This window comes from Suncus etruscus, chromosome X, assembly GCF_024139225.1.
Source record: "Suncus etruscus isolate mSunEtr1 chromosome X, mSunEtr1.pri.cur, whole genome shotgun sequence".
In the NCBI taxonomy this organism is placed as follows: domain Eukaryota; kingdom Metazoa; phylum Chordata; class Mammalia; order Eulipotyphla; family Soricidae; genus Suncus; species Suncus etruscus.
In genome coordinates this window covers 10,901,917-10,916,409 of record NC_064868.1, presented here as the reverse complement: position 1 = coordinate 10,916,409, position 14,493 = coordinate 10,901,917, and the positions used below count along the sequence as shown (strand labels likewise).

General features: G+C 40.1%; 1 protein-coding gene and 1 non-coding gene across 4 annotated transcripts in view; both read left to right on the top strand.

Moving 5' to 3' along the window:
• The first annotated feature begins 4,459 nt into the window (after positions 1-4,459).
• Positions 4,460-4,566, top strand: LOC126000112 (U6 spliceosomal RNA). The gene has a single exon (XR_007492477.1). It is a non-coding gene; the product is annotated as a U6 spliceosomal RNA (small nuclear RNA).
• Positions 4,567-12,826: 8,260 nt separating this feature from the next.
• The window catches only part of LOC125998742 (uncharacterized), a 40,967-nt gene continuing 39,300 nt past the window's right edge, over positions 12,827-14,493 (top strand). Inside the window, exon 1 of one of the 3 annotated variants that reach the window (XM_049766813.1) lies at positions 12,827-12,874. The gene's annotated coding sequence lies outside the window, so the exon portion shown is untranslated. Of the gene's footprint in view, positions 12,908-13,050; positions 13,122-14,493 lie in introns of those variants that run through there. The other 2 variants (XM_049766811.1, XM_049766812.1) reach the window with 2 other exon arrangements.

The window sequence follows — 14,493 nt, the reverse complement described above, 5'->3', positions numbered from 1 at the left end:
AAGTAAAAGGAGGAGGAGGAGGAGGAGAAGGAGAAGAAGGAGGAGGAGGAGGAGGAGAAGAAGAAGAAGAAGAAGAAGAAGAAGAAGAAGAAGAAGAAGAAGAAGAAGAAGAAGAAGAAGAAGAAGAAGAAGAAGAAGAAGAAGAAGAAGAAGAAGAAGCACCTGCAGAGACAAGAAAACTTGAACTAGAGATAGCAGTCACCAAATTCTGTCCAGTCATTCTAGTAGTTTCACTATTAAGGTTAAATGAACATTTCCTAGGAGGCAGAGCTCAGTAACTAACTCCTGAAAACAAAGACACACTAGATGAAGTTATCTTGGAAAATCTTAGGCTAGATAAAGTCAGTATGGGAAGGGAAGGCCAATAGACAGAGATGTAACAAAGCTATTTACATCAAGGAACAAAGATATTCTTGAGACAGAAATCTGGTCCAGGTTTCCCCAGAATGTAAAACTTTGACCAAGTATCAACTTTTTCTTGTTTTTCCTTCTTATGTGACCAGGATTGAAGACCGTTTTTAATTAGGTTTTACTAGCTAACTGGGCTTTATTGGTCAGAGTAGACCATTCTTTGGAAAGACAGAACACCTTCTTTGAATTATGATTTCCCTGTGTTGATAAATCACACATAAGCACTCACAAATTTTTTCATTATTAGGAAAAGTAACAATAGGAATTATAGATATAAAATAGAGAAGCCAAAAGATGAAAATTAAAACTACCTTTAAGATATTACCAGCATGGATGATCTGTGTTAATGCATTTTAATAGACGTAGCACCTCAATTCGAGATCTTCTTGGGGTTCTGGTATGATGCTATTGTTTGATCTATCTGTGAAGACACTTTCAAAACACTGATGTGTAAACACTGAAAAACATAGGGGCCCTTGACTTCTTTGCAATAATGGAAGTACCATTCCTCTACCACATCTGGGCAGTCACTTCAAATTCAATATAGCCTGATATAAAAGTACCCTATCATTTATCATTTATGAAAACTCTTCAATATCTAACTGATATTGAATTTTATCAACTGCCTTTTGACCTATTAATATGATACCAGAACGTTCACTACTTGGCACATTATTATTAGCATATTAATAACATCTTATAATGTTTGGTTGATTTTTAATGTACTTCTTGAGCTCAATTGATGTTTTTCCCCTTGGAGTTTTAAAAACCAATCTTCAAAGAAGAATATATGTTTCTTTCTTTTTTCTTTTTTTTTCCTTTTTTTGGGGGGGTTTGGGCCAGACCCAGAAGCACTTAGGGGTTATTTCTGACTCTGCACTCAGAAATCTCTCCTGGCAGACTTGGGAGACCATGTGGGATGCCAGGGATCACACCTGGGTCTGTCCCGGGTCATCCATGTGCAAGGCAAATGCCCTACCACTGTGCTATCTCTCTGGCCCCCATATTCCTTTTTAAGTGTTGATTATTTAATTTTGTTTTCCACCAGCCATTGCATTACCATTTGAAAATGGTATAAAATATTTCTACTATCGTTATTATTATTATTACTATTATTTTTAATTAGTATTAGGACCTTATCCAACAGTGCTTGGCTCATTGATATAGTTTTAATGCTTTGATACTTATGTGCAGGAATTGATCCAGGCATGTGATCTTTCACTTTAGATATCCACCCAGACCTACTGTCTATTGTTTAAGCTTTTAAAGACACTTAAAATGTTTAACAAGCTTAGAATTCAGAGAGACGAATCTGGACTATATTCATTTGAAAATAGTTCTTTCAAAACTTAGTTTTTTCCAGGGGCCAGAGAGAAGGAGCAGCGCTAAGGTGTTTGCCTTGCACATAGCTGACCTAGGACAGACCGCAGTTCGATTCCCTGATGTCCCATATGGTCCCCCAATCCAGCAGTGATTTCTGAGGGCATAGCCAGGAGTAACCTCGGCGTGTCACAGGGTGTGGCCCAATCCCCTCTCAAAACAAAACAAAACATACTTCATTTTTTCACAATCAATTATTTTAGGTTTCATAAGCCCCCTTTTTTGTTTGTTTTGGTTTGGGGGCCACACTAGGTGATACTCAGGGGTTGCTCCTGGCTATGTGCTCAGAACTGGCTTCTGGCTTGGGGAACCATATGGGACACCGGAGAATTGAACCGCTGTCCGTCCTAGGTTAGCTCGTGTAAGGCAAACAAACACCCTACCACTTGCACCACTGCTCTGCCTTTCAGAAATCTTTTTGAACACACTCAATAATCACTAATTTAAGACTTTCTAGGATTCTCCTGAACTTCATGTATATCCTATAATATATAAAAATGTGGGCCGGAGAGACAGCACAGCAGTAGGGCATTTGCCTTGCAAGCAGCAGACACAGGGCCAATGTTGGTTCGAATCCCAGCATCCCATATGGTCCCCTCTGCCTGCCAGGAGCAATTTCTGAACACAGAGCCAGGAATAACCCAAGCGCCACCCAGTGTGGTCCCAAAACCAATATTTATATATATATATAGTTATATTCCATTTATATTTTCTAGTGCATGTATCAACTTTTACTTATTTCCCATTAGACTTGCCAAATATTTATGTTGTTGTTTTATCAAATAACAAAGTCTTAAATTGAATTTTCTATTATTTTCTTTCTGTTTCCTATTTTGCCATTCTTGCCAACTTTTATTAAATCCTTACACTTATAGTCATTATATTTGTCTTCCTTTTAGAACTCTTGAGTTGTTTGGAAGGCTTATGTATTTTCAATATTTCTCATCTAGTGATGAAAATATCTGGCTCTAAAATTTTCTCAAAGTGTTGTCCTGGTCATTCTATATAAGAAATAAACATAGTGGAGCGGGGATGAGGGTGAAATGATGGGAAAATAACCTGGGAAATTGGTGGCGGGAAGTGAACTCATGAAGGAACATTGGAATTGTCAAAACTCAGTTATCAATAACATTTAAACTTTGTATATCACAGTGATTTAATATAAAAAAAGTGAGAAGCGAAAAAAGATAAACACATATAGTGGTATAATTATTTTCTAAGTAGTCTATAATTAGCTTGATTTTTCCTATATCCTGTATCCTGGTATGTGCTTAGAAAAGAAAAAATTAACTAAAGGAACAGAAGTCCAAGGAACTACAACAATAAAAACAGAGAAATCAAATATAAAAAGACTAAAAATTGAGTCTTAGGACTGGGAGATAGAGCAGAGAAGTTACAAGCACCAAATTGTCCTTCTGAGCACTTTCGGTTGTGGTCCCTATACAATAAAAATAAAAGCAATGACTCTGATAGTCCTGTCAGGTAAACAGAGGGAAAACAAAATGCTATGCTGAGATATACTGCAATAATTTGAGTAAAATTAGGAATACTCTTAAAATATGTACCACTTAGAACTAAGTAAAGTGATTCAATAATAAAAGAGCTCAATAGTTTGATAGATTAGACAGCATACGATATAATTGTGTTTGCTTTTGAACATATTCTCTTTTTCTTCTACTTTTCAAAATAATGTACAAGGGCCGGAGCGGTGGCGCAAGGGGTAAGGTGTCTGCCTTGCCCTGCACTAGCCTAGGATGGACCGAGGTTGGATCCCCTGGCATCCCATATGGTCCCCCAAGCCAGGAGTGATTTCTGAGCTCATAGTCAGGAATAACACCTGAGCATTAACTGGTGTGACCCAAAAACAAAACAAACAACCCCCCCCAAAAATAATGTACAAGCTTAGTATTTCAGTCCATGCACTTTTCAGTATTAGGCCCCCCAGAGAATAAATTCAAATTTGCTTTATAAAGTACTCATTTCAACAATTTTCCTATAAAGGAATTAACTATTCCATTAGCAATGGTAGTGATAATGATGAGCCAGTTTCAATCATTCTATGTATGTTACTATTTACTTCCAATGTTTAGAGAATTTGGAGAAAAAAAATGATATGACTGTTGCCATGAGAAATACAAAGAGCACAGAGACAGGAAAAAGAAATTGATTTTTCAATGTGTTTTCATACTCCACACACTATTGAAAAGTAGTTTCTCAGCACATAACTATTGATCTGCTGCTCCAGAGGGTAAATTAAATATGAGATCATACAAAAAGAAAACATGTGAGTTGTTCTTTCAGTTCATTCATAATGCCTTTTAAAGCTCATCAGAGTTGTAAAAGCATGTTGGGATGTAAATCTGCCATTTGCCTGCAATAAAACAAGAGGGAGAAAGAATCAATACCACTCTTCAATTTTGACCCTGATAAGAATGTCATTGTTACAGTGGGCATTTATTTAGTAAACTTGCAATATCTGTAACTAGTACAGTAAACTGGGAAATAATTTCAAATGTTAACTTTAGTCTGTGTATGTTCCTGAGGTTTGGAAAATGTGTTTTACTTTGAAACACCAAAAGAAATAAAATCTTTAATAGCTGAGCATGGGATTTTTAAAAATACAATCTTACATTTTTAAACTAACATTTTAAATAAATTGTTCTACTCAGTGCTCGCTTCGGCAGCACATATACTAAAATTGGAACGATACAGAGAAGATTAGCATGGCCCCTGTGCAAGGATGACACGCAAATTCATGAAGCGTTCCATATTTTTTAAAAAAATTGTTCTACTCAAACTTCTCAAAGTTGTAAAATTTTAAATAAACATGAATATAATTTAATTGTAATGAAAGTTATCTACTATGTAATATTAATATGCAGTCATTAGCATTAATTATTAATTAATGTAGCAATTAGAAAGAAAATATGATGTCCTTCAAACATTTAGTATCCAAAGGAGATAAAATATCTTCATCTGTTGTAAAAATAACTTTGGGGGATTAGGAAGTGTAGGCTACATCCACTGTGTTCAAGGCTTATTCCTAGCTCTGTGCTCAGGGATAATTTCAGTTGGGGCTCAGGAAACATGTGAGGCCAGGGATCAATTGAACCTGGGTCAGCCACATGTAAGCCAAGTGCCCTATCTGCTATACTATCTCTCTGCCTTCCACCACCAAAAAAAAAACCCTTTTAAGTTGGTAGTTCTCCATGAGGAGCATAGGGATGAGGAATTCTGTTTTCCAGGAGACATTTTGGCTATCACAAATTAGAGAGGAAAATTACTAGCATCTCACATCCTACCAACTTTCAAAGGATCACTTAGGCCTTTACTTGTTACCCTTTTTTCCTTGTATTTCTTCTTGTATAACCATCAAAAGACAGGAAATAAAAGGGAACCAAATATGTATGAATAAAATCAAGCATACTGTAATATTTTAACAATTATTGTAAAAATTAATTAATCTTTTTATTAAGACCACTGATAAGATGAACTGTACAGCAGGTAAGGCATTTGCCATTTGGCCAATGGGGTTTGATTATCATCATCCTATATGGTCTCCTAGGCCTACAGGAATGATTCCTAGCACAGAAACAGGAATAAGGCCTGAGCACCACCAAGTGTATTCCCTGATCCCCCAAAAAACAAAAGATGAAAGAATAATTGCCTAGTTATTAGAATCTTAGAGTCTAGGGCATATGTGGCACAAACACATGTAAAATAGAGACACATCTCAGCGGTAGGGCATTTGCCTTTAACAAGGCTGGCCTATGGTTCCCCCAAGCCAAGGGTGTTTTCTGAGTTCATAGTGAGGAGTAACCCCAAGTGTCATTGGGTGTGGTTCCCCCCCAAAAAACAAAAACAAAAACAAAAAATAGAGGCACATCTAAATCTAAACCATGACATTTTCTTCCTACCCTCCATTGTCTTCTCCTTGTCACTAATATAAAAATTCCCACAATAAGCAGCTGGAGTGGAACGTGCTTATGCTCTGCAGGCATAAGGGGCCAATGCTTCGGCACACCATGGTCCAGTCCCCTAAGTACTGGTATGCTCTGCAGGCATAAGGGGCAAATGCTTCAGCACACCATGGTCCAGTCCCCTAAGTACTGGTATGCTCTGCAGGCATAAGGGGCCAATGCTCCTGCACACCATGGTCCGGTCCCCTGAGTACTGAGCAGCAACAGTGCAGAAAAAAATCTCACCCACACGAAAATTATCAGCACCCCAGGGCTTAATTCGGAGATTCTAATTTCTTTGATCTCTGAGATCTGAATTTTAGAAAAGTTTGTGCTTTTTAAATATATCTGCACAAATGCCTTTCCAGGCTTCTCTAAGTTGTTCTACTAAGTGGACCATGGCCTAACTATCTCTATAATGGACTTTATTTTTACCTTTTTCCTTAAATTGACTTCTGAGAGCTTTCACTTTCATCCACTTTAAATATCTTAGCCATTGTTCAAAATCTTTCTCAATAGACCTTATCTATTTTCTAGAATTTCACAACCAATTCACTTGATCTACTAACTTTGTGTTCTCTTTTGCTGACATTTTTGCCTATTTGTTGAATTTTTAACCTATTTTTGTCATATTTTGTTCTCTTCTCCAGTGTTCCCACTGCATTTTGTTACCATTCAAACATGTAGTTGTGGTCCAAAACAATTTACTTTGTGTTCCACAAATTTGAAGTTCATGAAGGACAGAACTATATTTGGTTCAATTTTGCATATATTCTGCTTCACAAATATCTGATAGTTTGATAAAAATTACATTGACTTGTTTGAACCAACTGAAATCCTAAGAAATTTGGGAATATGGAAATGGAGCATATCTGGAAATACACTAAAATTTTCTTTGACATTTCTACTCAGAGAAAAACAACTTCCCTATCTCTGACAAACAGGAACTCTAAGCTTTGGAATGTATTGTCTCCACACCTATAACTTATGTTCTTTCAGAAGGTGAGAATGAGAATCTGAAGCTAGGATATTTGAAAGGATCATCAGATTTTGTAGGTTAATCAACAGCCATAACTTTTATGAACTTTGTCTTTTTTTACAGGATAACATTTTTCTAGCTCAGAAAAAGTTAATGGCCACTGTTTGAAAATAAAGATTAATTTAGACGAACTCAGTGAATGTGGTTCTGCCAATTTTATATTTGTAAAGCATAAAATTGAGCAGAAAGTTTCCTGGCACCATAAAAAGACCTTGGGGTGTGAAAATGAGCATGTATGGAGCCTATAGTTGTTCCCATGGCAGTATGCATCAAGGGTGGAGAAACCCTGTATCTCGTAGGCCAAGGGAATTCCCTTTCTAATTTCTCCCAATACTTACTGTGCCTATGCAAAGAAGAAATAGAAATGGCTCCACATCGCTAATGCTCCACATCACTAATCATCAGGGAGATGTAAATCAAAACAACAATGAGGTACCATCTCAAACCACAGAGACTGGCATACATCACAAAATCCAAGAACAATCAATGCTGGCGGGGATGTAGAGAGAAAGGAACTCTCATTCACTGCTGGTGGGAATGTTGTCTAGTCCAGCCCTTATAGAAAACAATATGAAGATTCCTCAAAAAACTGGAAATTGAGCTCTCATCTGATCCAGCATTACCACTCCTAGGAATATATCCTGGGAATACAAAAATACAATTCAAAAATCCCTTCCTCATACCTATGTTCATTGCAGTGCTATTTACAATAGCCAGACTCTGGAAACAACCAAGATGCCCTTCAACAGGTTGATTGGCTAAAGAAACTGTGGTACATATGCACATATTATGCAGCTGTCAGGAGAGATGAAGTCATGAAATTTTCCTATATGTGGATGTACATGGAATCTATTATGTTGAGTGAAATAAGTCAGAGGGAGAGAGATAGACACAAAATAGTCTCACTCATCTATGGGTTCTTAGAAAAATTAAGGAGAGGAGTTGTGGGAGGAGGGAGATGGGGGGCATTGGTGGTAAGAATGTTGCACTGGTGAAGGGGGTGCTCTTTTTGTGATTGAAGTCCAACTATAGTCATGTTTGTAATCACTGTGTTTAAATAAATATATTATTAAAATAAAAAAACATAGTCAAATTAAGAAAATGTCTATAATTAATTGTGATATAACGATATGATGGAATTATTTATGCCACAATTAAAACAGAAAAATAGAATATAAAAATTATAACTAGGTTAGAATATAAAACAATTTTCAGTAATAAAAGTGATCTGATTAAGGTGATATATAGAAAAATAAAAACAAATGACTTGTGAAAATAAAGAAAAAGAAAGATTAAGGACATTATTGTAATAATCCCCAGAGACAATGGAGATGAGGGCCGGAAGGACTGGCTCATAAAGAGTATGGTGCAATTAGGGAAATAACTACACTAACAACTATCATGACAATCTAGATGAGGGAGAGAAGTAGAATGCCTGTCTCAAATACAGGCAAGGATTGGGAAGGAGGGAGTGGGGGCATTGATGGTGAGAATGTTTCACTGGTGAAGGGGGGTGTTCTGTTTATGACTAAAACCCAACTACAATTATGCTTATAATCATGCTGCTTAAAGATTTTATATATTAAAAAATAAAAAAGAAATGATGTAACTATAAAGCCACCTGGTTTACTTATTGATTTTACATTCTTTAAAACTATATTAATACTCTTAACTTATTTTTTTTTAAAAAAAAAAGCACAGAACCTTGCTATACCAGCCCTCCTTCCTTTGTTTATATTTTTCTTCTTCTTATTTTTTCCTTTTCTTCTCTTTTCTATTTTTTCTTCCTTTTTTATTACTTTTATTTTCTTTCATTCTCGTGGTTATTATATGATGGTGGTTGCTTTTAGTAGCTGGGTGCTTTTTCGTAGTTGCTTTTTTGTTTATTTTTTGTTTTGTTTTGCTGTTTTGTTTTTTCTTCTGTTTTCCCTTTCTTCTTTTAAATCAATATTTATAACCTCTAGACAGAATCCTCCCAGTTTTAGTTTTTTTGCTTTTTTCCCCAACATAACCACGTAACTTGAATCATCTTGTTCTGCCTCATGAATTGAGGGGGGTTATGGAGGGTACCAGGACCAAACTGTCGTATGAACATTGAGTGGAAATGAAAAATGATCAGGCTCAAACACCAAACCCAAAGTCAATGACAACAGAATCGATACCCAATCTACAATAAGCTATACACAGAGGGGATCAGTTACACTGGCAGTCCGGGGGCAAATGAGGGAGACATAGGATGCATGCTGGGAACAGGGGTGGAAGGAGGACAACACTGGTGGTGGGAATGCTCCTGATTCATCGTCACTATGTGCCTTAAATATTACTATGAAAGATTCTTAATTCTCTTTGGTCACAATAAAAATCATTTTTAAAAAAGCAGAAAATTAAAAGATAATGTCTTACACAGAACATATGTGTCGCTCTTCCCCTCTGCATTAAGACCACTACATCACAACGAAAGCAAAATCGTACTTCCAAATTCTTTTGAGGTGTTTAACATTCACTATTGCTTGGATACTGCATTAAGAGTTTTCTTGACTACCCCTGGTTAGTACCACAACAGGTACAACAGCCTCCCCCCGTCATTTTAACCACTGCCACAAAGGCAAGGGGATCAGGGAAATCAGTGTGCTTCATGTGGCTGTTGTGACAACTCAATGAGATGCAGAATGGGGGTTGCCCAGCAGAGGACACCAGCACAGAGGAAGAGCTCCAAAAAAGTTTTCTTGAACTAGATAAATAGCTCAATGGGCCCAAACACATGCTTTGCATGCAAGCAACTTGGGTTCTGTCATTCACACTGCCTGGTCCCCTGAGTGCCACCAAGATCAACTCCTGAGCACCAAGTTAGAAGTAGTTTCTGAGCACCAGATGGTAGACCCAAAATCATACAAAAATAGTTTTCCATAGCTTTGGTAATTCAGGTTATTTCTAGGTTAAAAACCTTTCTTGGTTTCTTGTTTTTGGGACATCTCGGGGATCCCTCCTGGCAGTGCTTGGGGGACCATATGAAGTGCAGAAGACTGAACCCAGGCTAGCCATGTGCAAGGCAACTGCCTTGACCCCTGTACCATTTTTCTTGTCCCTACACTCAACTTATTGCAGTCATGCTCTGAGGAGTAGTACTTTCCATCATAATCTTCTGTATGACTGCCATTAGTGTTGCCTAGTTACAACATGTAATCCTGCATCTAGGAATTTTTGCTAACTTCTAAAACAATGAAGTAGCCATTAGACCATGTACCTTTTTGGTTAAATTCTATCTTTTCCTCACAGTATCTTTACCTATCCTTGTTCAGGTTGCTATATAAAGTATATGAAGTGATCAAGACATGAAAGTTTCTGTCCTAAAACTGAGCCAGCAGCAATTACCATGGTGCTACCAGGGCCTGAAAAATCATCAAATGCTTTATAGTAAGACATGGTTTAAGAACTCTCTAAAAGACCTGCATATAAGATCTCCATGCCTACAAATAAGATGCAAGATTGCTGTTTGCAGTCACTCAACCCATCCTAAAATGTCATCAATAACAGATCATTTTTTCTGAGTGTGGATTTGAAACATACTATGATGGGGAATGATAACCCAAATTCTGCGTTGAAGCATACCACTGAAGGCAACTTAACAAGAAAGTTTGGATGAGTCATCGAACTAATTCAATGCTCTGTGCTCTGTGAGTCGGGTATCAGTTGAGAAGCCCTAAATGGAATGTGCTCCTCCTTCACAACCACAGTACCATCAAGATGAAGAATCAGGGTTTCCCTTGGAATTAGAAAAAAAACACAAACAAAAACAAGACACACACACACACACAAAAAAAACAAACACAAACAAGAAAAACTTCTCAAAAAATAGAAATCTTTAGGATTTTCATGTTATAAAAACTGGGAAACTTTAAAACAATGGTTATTCTCTTTGTGCATTGAGGGAGTGTGATTTGGGGCCATACCCTAGAGTGCTAAGGGAGTATTCCTGGATCTGAGCTCAAGAATAGCTTTCTCAGGGACCATATATGTTCCAGGAATAGAACTAGGGTCTGCTGTGTGCAAGAAAAGAACAATAATCCAGGCACAATTTTCTCTTATTATAGCCACTGAGTTTAGACCCGTGTCTCTTGCCCACCTATGACAACAGTTCAGGATCCAAAAGAGCACTTGTGTGCTATTGATATTAGTAACTTCTCTTTTCTCTCCCATGAAGTTTGCTTCTGGTTTCTACAACTATTTCTTTTATGAAACATCATATACATTTTGGGATGCTGTATCAAATCATTTTTGCAAAACAGTGAGTAATAACTAATAACATAAAAGTCATAAAAGGCAAAGGCCTCATTTGGTTTTGTTTCCCATAAATGAAGGCTCACTTCATTAAATGTTCTGTTAAAATTGTTCTTTCTACTCCATTTCGTGAATGTTCCCATTGCCTCAGGGCAGAAATGAAATGGCCGGTGAGAAGATAAGGAAAAACAACTATGTGATCATATTATCTTCACCATTGCCATATGTGGGTGGACGTAGATGAAATAAGTTTTTTCCCCATGGAAAACTAGCCCTTCATAAACATAATATGGCTTCAATGAAGAAGTATTGACATATTACTATACAAGGGGCTGTGGGAAATATTAGGAAAGTGCCATCCTGGTTTTCCTGCTCTCAAATATTCTAGCTGGGCCAAGAAACCAGACCTTAGCTATTTCTATCAACCAACCCCCTTACTGTAACTTCATTATCTTTTTCTTCAACCCTTGTCCTATCCTGTGTTCAAACTCAAGTTGGAGAAAATCAGCCTGTAGAGCTTTGTATACTTTGTACATAACTATTATATTAATAATAGACTACTGTAAAGTAGCCTTCAAAGAGTGTCCATCCAGGTATGTCTTGGCAGAAATATTGTGATAACTTCTCTTTCCCATTGTGATAAATAGCTACGGTCTGGTTTCTAGGCCCAGTTAGAATATTTGAGAGCAGGAAAACCAGGATGGCAGTTTCTTAATATTTACCACAGCCCCTTACACAGTAATATGTCAATACTTCTTTATTGAAGCAATATTATTTTTATGGAGGGCTACAGTTTTCCATGGTAGAAAACTTATTTCATCTAAGTTCACCTATGGCCATGGTGAAGCTATTAGGATCACATTATGACTTTTTCCTAAGGCTCCAAAGTGGTCAACGGACCCACCATTGTCAAGATAAAAGATTAATTTCGGGGAGGGGGCTGGAATCTGGAGTCTAGGTGGTATATTGGTGGATTCTAGAAAGTAAGGGCACTAGGATGAGTAGGAAAAGTCGTGGGAGAGACAGCAGGACGTAGAAGGGGTGTGCTTCTCCATGCATCTATCTACCTGAGGGGCCCCTGGGAACAGAGTGCTGCCAGGCCCCTGTCTTGTTTCTGGGGATGGAGCTGATCTGGAACACAGAAAGCATGTAGGAAGTTAGTTTTGAGACAAGGACCTGGCGTCAGGGGCCTTTTTGGATCCTGTCGACGTCAAGAGCGAGACCCTTAAACCTTGGCCCTTTCCCCAAATTCCCCCCACGCCCCCCATCCCGCCTCCGCCCGCAGAGGGAGGCCGGGCCCAAAGGCAGCGCAGGCGCATGCGCGGGATGCACGCGGCCCCGGCCCCCGTGGGAAGACGTGGGAGGGGAGGGGGGGCGACCTGAAAATGCGGGGCCTCGAGTGCAGGGTGTGGCGCCCTGTGGCCCCTCGGAAGGGCATGAGCACATCGGGTCGAGTTTGCCGTCCCTGGGAGGAAAGCAGGGCCATGGGGACCAGAAAGAGACTTGAGGTGGGGGCGACAGGATATTGGATGTGCACAGGGCTGGGGTGGCTGTGTGCGTGGGGGGGGCAGCTCAGGGAAGTCCGAAGCCTCGACTCAACGGCAGGTACCCCGGCAGGTACCCCCGAGTGGGCGTGGCTTGTGTATAGGGGCGTGGCTCTGCGTGGGGGCGGGCCTTGCCGTCTGATAGCAGCCTGACAAAGATGGCCGAGCTCGGGCTCGAGGGGCGGTGCCGGGGCAGTGCGCATGCGCCCGGCCGGGGGCCCGCCTGGAGCGACTATACTGGGGTAGCCAAGGACGAAACGCAGGTGCGGATCGGGCCCTGGCGGGGCAGAGAGCAGGTGCGGGCTCCGGCGTGGAGTGCGTGGTGCCCCAAGACTGAACGGCTTCTGGGGGACCCTGAGCTGGGCGGGGAGAGAGAGTGACAGAAAAGATGTGTTCGGGCGTGGGGGGCGTGGCGAGGCGTGGGGGGCGTGGCCAACATGGCTGCTCGCAGAAGCTCCGCGTTCCCATGGCGAATGCGGAGCTCTGCACCTGGTTCAGCAAACTGTGTAGGTAAGGGCCCGGCAGTCTTGTGGAGCGTCAACAGCAGACAGGTATCTCCTGCCAGGGAGGAGGGCGTTCTCACATACACACGCACGACTACGCGCTGCCATGGGCTCAGGGGATGCGACAGCTAACCCTTGGCCAAGGAGTCTGGCCATAGACTCTTGACAGACTTCTCTGAACAATGGGGAGTAGGGGATTAGATCTCTTGCACCCTCTTAGGAGGCTGTGCATTTTAAGGTAGAAGAGCTGTCCCAAAGACTTGGACAAGTGAGGGATTGTAGTTCCAGAAACTCAGGTGCCATGAGCTGGCAGTCACTCAGATCTGCTTTGCTAATGTTTTCCCTGACTGTGCAAAGAGTTATGGACATGGATTCACTGCCACCCCCAGAGCAAGGGATCAGCAGCATAGCTAGACACGTCTGAGCTTTCTTGACTGCTCAATTCCTATAACCATTTGGGGGGACAGCTCTGGAGCTGGCGGCAAAAAAAATACAAAATAGAAAAGTTGAAGGTGGCTCTAAATGTGGTATGATTTAAAAACTTCTACTGAGGCTACTGAAAACTCATTATTAACATCAGTGTAATCTCCTACTCATATTTTTGCTGAGAGCGTTTGAGAAATATGGAAAGGCAACATGGATATATCTTGAGGGGTTAAGGCACACCAAAAGTGTAGATCTTTCTTTGCATAGAAGGAAAACCGTGCTTCCCACTTTCCTATCTTCCTTTACTGTCAATCTGGCCAACTCCACTCTGCTGTTTAAAATCCTTGCTGGAGTCCATGGCCTGGAAATCTGCCCCACACCGTTCCCTGGGCTGTCCCTGAAAAATCCCTCAGTTCAGCCATTGTTTTCAGCCTGTAAATCTTAGTAATAGAAAAATGAGAGTCCCCTCATTCAAAAGACAAATATTTCAATGTGTTCAAAGGTATAAATAACCCTACAAATGGGTGGTGGTAGCATCAGAGTAAAGGAATTCTCTCAGTAGTGCCTGGGAACCTATTGACATTTAGCTCACAGTTTGGGGCTCTTGAAATTGGGAGCCCCTTTTTTCTAACATAAAGACAGCTTACTCAAGCCATTCTATTAGTGGTCACCAAGCACATTATGGGCCAGGCACTGTATCCCTGAGAGAGGAGCTCTGTCCTGGACAGACATGGTCCCTGCTGCTGTGCGGCTCTGAGGCTGGGTAATAGAGAGATATCACACATTTCTGGTCAAACATTTTATTCCCCTTGCCATATGATGAACACTGAGACCAAGGACAAGAAGGTGTTGGTCTCGCCAATGAGCATATATGGGTGTCTGGGCTGCTGGAATGACTCAGCTGAAGAAAGGGTCAGAAGTTACCAGACACTGCTGGAGAAAATATGGCTCAG